Source organism: Schistocerca americana, chromosome 2 (genome assembly GCF_021461395.2).
Source record: "Schistocerca americana isolate TAMUIC-IGC-003095 chromosome 2, iqSchAmer2.1, whole genome shotgun sequence".
NCBI lineage: Eukaryota > Metazoa > Arthropoda > Insecta > Orthoptera > Acrididae > Schistocerca > Schistocerca americana.
In genome coordinates, this window is record NC_060120.1 from 775,991,126 (window position 1) to 775,999,926 (window position 8,801).

The following is an 8,801-nucleotide window of genomic DNA, read 5'->3' on the forward strand; positions in this document are numbered from 1 at the left end:
CCCAATTCTTGTTGTGCTTGCCAACCTTACATCCGAAGTTGAGTTCACAGCTATTCCTTACAAGAAGATTAAGTTTATATTTTGCGATTTCAGAGATAACTCTGCAAAACCAAAAATAATTTCCGCTGTTTACACAAGTATGAAGCATTTTGTGTTCTGAATCAGCACAAAACGCAAACGACAGACTTTCAAGAACTTAGAGCTTCTAACAATTTTCAGAGAGCTCATTGCTGAGATGCAAGTGGCGACATGCACAACTTGATTCCATATGTTGAAGCACGACTTGCTGACAGAGGTACCAACCAGCCTCATTTCCTGAGGGTAGATTTCTGAACTGACGATAATCTGTGGTAATTCGTTGGACAAATTTTTATTACTTTTGAACAATGAAATCTGCGGAATATTTAATTCAGCCACAGAAAAATAAGCTCTATGCAGTGTTTTCAAGGCTTTCATTAGATAGCCAGAAATTAATTTCATTTCAGATTTCATCACCCACGACTTAGCAAAAAGCACCATTCACATTCTTTGTGACAAGAATGTTGTTGACCCGTAATACAAGATGCAGTTCCATTTGAAAACTCCCGATATTAAACCCTTCTCGTATCTCACTGTAATTGATGAGAAATTTTTCTGATTATTTTCTTAAGACCAGAAAGATTTGCACGTTTCCAGGCTGAAAGTAATGGATCTCAATTCAGACACATGGTAAACAAACGTTTTTTTAAATGTATTGGATGCCATAGCTACAAATTTATTGAATGATAATTCTACTTTACAACCCGAATGTTATACAATCAATACCATTTATGTCACGATCCATTTTACAGAAATTTAGCCGAGTATCTTATGAAATGGAACTGTATACATTATGTAAATAAGGGTCCAGATAGTCTACAATGACGTGTATTATTGTATAACAGTTTAAAGCTTCATCAAGCTTACGAAAATCTTAAATTTTAATGTTTGAAAACATTCTTTTTTAAAGTTTTTACTTCATTTTATAGATTCATTATTATATGACATGACGCAAGCATGGGAGGTAAAATACACATATTATAATAATTTCAAACTCACCGACAAAAGATCTGTAATAATGAGGCGAACCGGCGCATCACGTTGGGTTTGATCGACTGGGCAGTGGTAGAGCGATGTTCTGTGCGACAAAGTATGACTTTTCATTTTTACGTACGTGTTCCACTATGGCAGAAATGTTATTTTAAAGTGTTGACGAATATGGAACGTTGTTCTCTTTCATGTTTGGTTACTTATTAAAATACCAAAGCACATTTGCGTACATCCACAAAGGGTGTCGGTAGAAAATTTTGAGGATATGGGTACGCACTCGAAAATGACAAACACCATAAATCAGCTGACCACGATATAAAAGACCGTGCGAGGGTGGAAACTGGAAGTGAATTACAATATGGTAAATATTTATCGAGAGTTTCGTTTAATTCTCATGGAGATTATAAGAATACCTCCACTAACAGTTAATTAGTTCAAAAATTATCACGTCGCGCGCTCAAAGTATGATCTTTTTATTGCGCAACTAAAATGTCTTTAATGTGGTAGGTATTGCTACATCAGTTGATTACAGTCACTGAAGAAAATTAACAATAATATCACTTATCTTGTATTTGCAATCCAACGACGATATCGCTCTGACTTTGGCTCGTAATTGAAAATGTTGTCTAGGTGGCGTGACTGTCGCTGTTGGTGCGAATTGCACTCGGATGTTAATTATGCCGACTTGAAGAACTTACGAAGACAATCTTTCAGGATTAATTTGATGATTTATGTTTTTCATTGCAATGTGCTTCATAATTTTTAAATAATGGTCACTTGAGTTCTTGACACTCACTTTTCACAAAAATTCACATATATTAAACTTTTTATACTTTCACATGTTCGAAACATTACTTCATCATACAATTTCGCAGCGGTTACTGCTCTTAATAAAACTCACAACATTTTTCATTGTCCACAACTCAGACTCATCTTTTCATTTCCAACACAAAGTCAAGACTGTTCATATTCAACACAAAAACTTGACTACTCTGTACGCTTCCGCGCCAAAGGTCACAAACCAACATCAAAGATAACAATAAGTACAAAGATTTTCACACTAGATATTATATCGATTTCAACATCTCAAAATATCGACGTACATACATATAAAAATGAAACCAAATTTGAATAGACTGAAAAATATGAGACATTACGTAGAAAAATATTCATTAATCTATGGTACCGAAAAATAGGATTGACGGGTGGTAATGGTTTCGGAAAAAAGGAACCATTACAAGATGAAAATGATCAACTAAAATGAAGTGTTTTGCAACCGTATGTCTCATTTAATCATCGCTTGTAGTTAGACTCGAAATGAAGTTCATTATTTTCTGATGCAAGTTTATTCGAAAAAGATAAAAGAGCTACCTGCTTAATGCCATTCAAATGTCGTTCCGCCACGAGTGCTGCACATCAACTGTCGCGTCCATTGTGACGATGTACATGTTTCTGAGGGCCGTAATGCAATTGTCAGGAAGAACAATAAGTGGAGGACGTTATCAGAATCGATGTACATACAAAGGAATGAAGAGAATACTGCAGCTCTGAAAAAAAAGAGCACTTTCGCGAAGAACGGTCCGCAGATTCTCCAAACATATGATATTCTCTTCTGTCTTTATACACTTCTAAAACAGCTGCGTGTTTTGATTGCTTCCTTAGCAACAAAGATGAATTGGTGGAGTGCCTAGTAAACAGTTCAGTCCAAAGACGGTCACATGAAGAGATGTCGGCACGTCTACAGCCTGGGGGATGTACAGGTCTTATGAAGAATCTGCGGCCGCTCCTACTATTGTCTGCCGTTTGTGGGGTGCCCCTGCGTCCCCCTCGCAGTTTTCTGTTGGCCGCCTCCTCCCGTGTATACAGTCTGGCTGTGCCGACTGCAATCCTTTATGTGGGCTGCAATGCTACACATGAAACACTCATTTTAAACAGCGACCAGTTTTGGCAGCGCTGGTCTGTACCAGGTTCACTTATGTGTGCGCTAAGCACCATAATGACAGTTACTTCACTCTTAGTCACTCTGACTCACCGGAGAAAAGTGTTTATGGGAGCTGCTGAGGACATTCAGCTTTTAGACAAACTGTTTGGCTGTGCCTCGAGGAGGAGGGACGTCAACCTGAGACTCTTCATGCTTGCCACATCATGTTTAATTCTAATATCCGTGATTATTAGTGTAGCTAATTACATTACTGTAAAAAGTCAAGTTGTATTATCTGCTGCAGTTCATAATTTCGTATCATTTACGATCTTACTTCAGTTTATGACACTTTGCTTTGTCCTTGGCCAAAGATTCCGATCACTGAACGAAAAACTGGTTGGTGACTTCTGTTATGAGTTCCTGTGGTGTGGATCAGTGGGTGCACCAAATATCCTTCAGAGGTCAAGAATTCGCTCTATTTCCACAGTGAACCAATTGCATTCTGCACAGAGACTATTACCTCCGTCCTTTAAACTACTCATCGACGTCCAAGCTTATTACGCGAAACTGAGAGACCTTACCTCTTCTTTGAATGACGCATACAGTATCGCCATTGCTATGTTTGTAGTACAAAATCTTTTGTTAACAATCAACTGTTTGTTATTTGTGTTTATATTCTTTTTGTACTCGGATGCTAACGTAATGCTAAAAACAACCGGTGTTTGTCAGGTCATCACATTTCTTCTGCAAATAATACCTCTGGTTATCACCTGCCAGTCAACTTCTACAGAAGCGAGCAGGACAATTATAATCGTCGAAGAGCTACTGATGTGGAATAACGCAGGTCAGTATACGTGTATGTACATGCTATTTTTTCTTGACATACCAGAATTCAATATGACTTCCCTTTTTTAGTGAGTCGTACCTACAGTATAAAACATATTAGGTTTCGTACACTATTTTAAATTCAGTTTCAGTGGCATGTAATTTACTACCATAATTAATAACTGTGACTTGTGAAACGAAGTGTTATGATTGGCTAACAATTTTAGAGATTTTACTAGGAAATAAAAAAAAACAGGGAAACAATGACTTACGTACGAGCTAGTCATATTTCATACTAAAAATAGAGAAATATGCGTGCTTGTGCTAAGAGGTACACTACTAGCCATTAAAATTGCTACAGATATGCAGATGATAAACGGGTATTCATTGGAGAAGTATATTATACTAGAACTGACATATGATTACAATTTCACGCAATTTGGGTGCATAGATCCTGAGAAATCAGTACCCAGAACAACCACCTATGGCCGTCATAACGGCCTTGATACGCCTGGGCATTGAGTCAAACAGAGCTTGGATGGCATGTACAGGTACAGCTGTCCATGCAGCTTCAACACGATACCACAGTTCATCAAGACATCAATGGCACCCCATATCATCACGCCGGGTGATACGCCAGTATGGCGATGACGAATACACGCTTCCAATGTGCGTTCACCGCGATGTCGCCAAACACGGATGCGACCATCATGATGCTGTAAACAGAACCTGGATTCATCCGATAAAATGACGTTTTGCCATTCGTGCACCCAGGCGCTCCTGTCTGTAATGCAGTGTCAAGGGAACCGCAGCCATGGTCTCCGGGCTGATAGGCCATGCTGCTGCAAACGTCGTCGAACTGTTCGTGCAGTTGGTTGTTGTCTTGCAAACGTCCCCATCTGTTGACTCAGGGATCGAGACGTGGCTGCACGATCCGTTACAGCCATACGGTAAGATGCCTGTCATCTCGACTGCTAGTGATACGAGGCCGTTGGGATCCAGCACGGCGTTCCCTATTACTCTCCTGAACCCACCGATTCCATATTCTGCTAACATTCATTGGATCTCGACCAACGCGAGCAGCAATGTCGCGATACGGTAAACCGCAATCGCGATAGGCTACAATCCGACCGTTATAAAAGTCGGAAATGTGATGGTACGCATTTCTTCTCCTTACAAGAGGCGTCACAACAACGTTTCACCAGGCAGCGCCAGTCAACTGCTGTTTGTGTATGAGAAATCGGTTGGGAACTACCCTTATGTCATTACGTTGTTGGTGTCGCCACCGGCGCCAAATTTGTGTGAATGTTCTGAAAAGCTAATCATTTGCTTATGATAGCATCTTCTTCCTGTTGGTTAAATTTCGTGTCTGTAGCACGTCATCTTCGTGGTGTAGCAATTTTAATGGCCAGTAGTGTATAATGAAATGTATCACATGTACGATACAGTCACATTAATGTGACCACCGCCAGCGTTGGATGTGAGAGTGTAATAACCGCTCGCAGATGGCAGACGGCAACACTAGCAGCGGAAGTTATATAAACGGTGCCTGGACAGACGCGGGAAACTGCAGTCGCGATGCAGAAACGAAGCGATTTATCTGACGTCCAGAAGGGCATTATCACTGCCTTTCGGACCGATGGTGGAAGCATTTCCGCAACCAGTTAAGTCTGTAAACTGTTTGCCTGCCAACGTGGTTGGCATATATCGTACTTGGCAAAATGGTGTTATCTGAAAACCGGCGCTGAGGCAACAGTGGTGCCCCACAGGTGTTTGATGACAAGGGTAAACGACGCCTGCGGAATTTTGTACGGGTGTGTAGACGTTCTACTGTTGAGCAACTGACCGCCCAAGTGAACCTGGTGGCTGCCAAGAACGTCTCCTCAACGACCGTTTGCGGCGGCTCGGTTCGTTCCGTCCCTTTACGACGAACCTGCACCTACCTGTGAACATTTTCTCAGCAGATCATCAGTAGGGAAGGCGAGCGAAACCTACTGTACTTCGACGTGAAACAGGCTGCAATTAAAGTCACTAATCTACGTTTCGGGACAAAGTTTTCGCACGGAATGAAAGGTTGGAAATTTTGTCCTTAATTGATATATTCTGAAACTTAGGTGAACAAGTATCACTGCCAAGCCCGTGCTATCTTAACACAGTCACTCACAATCCCTTTTACTCACGTTAGCAAGTTTATGGTGTTGCATTTCCCGAAAACGTAATAGCTACAAAAATACGGATTGTTTTTGATTGAAATGCTTGACAAATATTAAGTCTGTCGGTACCTAATGCAGTCACAGTTTTTAGCCACCAACCTGTTCAATACGCCACGCGGAATTTATGTCGTTTCTCGTCACAAAATTCACTTAAAAATTCCGAAATTTTTACATACCCTTTGATTGAAATGCTTGACAAATATTAAGTCTGTCGGTACGTAATGCAGTCACAGTTTTTAGCCACCAACCTGCTCAATACGCCACGCGGAATTTATGTCGTTTCTCGTAACAAAATTCACTTAAAATTTCCGAAATTTCTACACACCCATCGGAATAATTATGTCCTCACTTTACAACACTTTTGATGTATGAAATACTGCTAGATCCGGCAACTTATCATTTCCATCGGAACTAGTACTACACACGTCCGAACTGTTTCACGGCTAGGCTCCGACTCCTCTCTAGAATTCTCTGTCTTCTCTAACAGCAGAAAAAAGGCGCTCGAAGAATATTGCTTTACCATTGGTCAGTTAACTCAACAGCCAATAGCAAAACAACATTCTCCCGCATCAGTCCGCGCTTTTCATCAATAACCAATCGTAAAATAGTAAAACTAAGGACTGCACTTTTTACCAACGTAATTATCTAATATGCTGAAGTTTTGTTTATGCATAAAGTTATTTACTATTGTTATCTATACCTGAATTAACTCTCCCTTTACCATAAACTTACTTTACAACTCTATCCTACAAAAATCCCCTTTGTCCACATGCATACTTCTTCGAAATGTTCCCACACTAAATCCCACTACAATTTGTTAAACAATTATCTTCATATTAACCTTAAACCACATTCATGCATTATTCATACTGCTAAAACACATTTATAACAGTTTACGTACACAAAAAGACATAATAACACTTTATGAAAATACTAGAACAGTTTATGAAAAACATTCTATTACTTTAGTGCACTCTAGTGGGCACAGTCGAAACTAAATCACATTGCCCTATCTAATACTGTCCTCTATCGGCTGATACGTAAACTACGTGCGTCACCATCTGTCACTATCCAGCTCTCCCACTTAACTGCCTCCAAGGCAGGATCGGTATACGGCGCTACGCCTCACGTTCAGCGAACGTTGCTGCGTGCGGGCCTCCGCTCCAGGCGCTTGTTCATGCTGACTGCCGTTCATCGGCGACGAAGGCTGGAATTTGCACTCCAGCATCGCAACTGGTCGTCCAATGAGTGGCGGCAGGTGGCCTTTTCTGAAGAATCATCTTTTATGCTCCATCGGACAGGTGTCCGTTGCCGTGTACGAGTGAAACGTCTGATAGCTAGACCTCGGACTTTTAGGTTCTAAAAATCTTAAATTAGGTACCTAAAATAGGTTCTATCACTTACAAAAATAGGTCATAAAAATCAGGTAATAGATGACCAAAACCTGACATTTTATAATATAGAAAGATTAATAGATCGACAAAAATCCACATTATAGTATTACAGTCACAGTAAATAACAGTTTCTCCAGATTTTCCGTTGAGAAACTGCATCTCTTGTCTGGAACAGCATCTTATATGCCGAGAATGAGCGTTCAACGTCAACAGATGTCACCGGAGCATATTTGAATGAAGGTATATGGCGCAATGGAACCGCACACTCATGTTTTGTTGATTTACCTGATGAGATGTCAGCCTCTGTGCGGAGGGTGGTCAGTCCTGGTTTTTTTTTTTTTTTTTTGTAGCACTGTCTTTAGTTTCTCACTGACTTTCACACCAATAGAACCTGGGACCACGTTGATTTTTCTGTCACCTCTTCTACGACTCGCAGTTGCGTGTAGACTGGTTTCCCTGAACACTCTAGAGCGTTAAAAACAGGGACCAAAAATGCATAATGAGATTTTATGTATGCAGTGTCGTTGGAAATTGTTGGATCCTTTAGAATATATTTAGCTGAAGTAATGTTCACTGCCTCCTTTCAATCCATGTTATATGCTCATTAGATTGTTCATTCCATTCAGCAGCCCTTTCCACACTTTCCTTGAAGATAGCAATGTCATCAACGAATCTTAACATTCATATCCTTTCAACTTGTATTTTAATATCACTCCTTAACCTTTTTTTAATTTCCATCACTGCTAGTTCGAAGTACATGTAGAAGAGTGCTTACAGCTTCTTATCCAAGTACCGGGTGATCAAAAAGTCAGTATAAATTTGAAAACTTAATAAACCACGGAATAATGTAGATAGAGAGATAAAAATTGACACACATGCTAAAATAACATGGGGTTTTATTGAAAAAAAAAAAAAAAGTTCACAAAATGTCCTACAGATGGCGCTGGACAGCAAAACTGCTACCGTGACGGGTGAGAGGTACGCCGATACTTTACAGAATCGCATCATCCCCAGCCTGGCTGATAAACACCAGCTGGAACGTACGATGTTTATGCAGGATGGCGCTCCACCCCATATTGCTGGACGCTTGAAAGATCTCTTGCGCGCGTCGTTTGGTGATGATCGTGTGCTCAGCCGCCACTTTCGTCATGCTTGGCCTCCCGGGTCCCCAGACCTTAGTCCGTGAGATTATTGGCTTTGGGGTTACCTGAAGTCGCAAGTGTATCGTGACCGACCGACATCTCTAGGGGTGCTGAAAGACAACATCCGACGCTAATGCCTCACCATAACTCCGGACATGCTTCACAGTGCTGTTCACAACATTATTCCTCGACTACAGCTGTTGTTGAGGAATGATGGTGGACATATTGAGCATTTCCT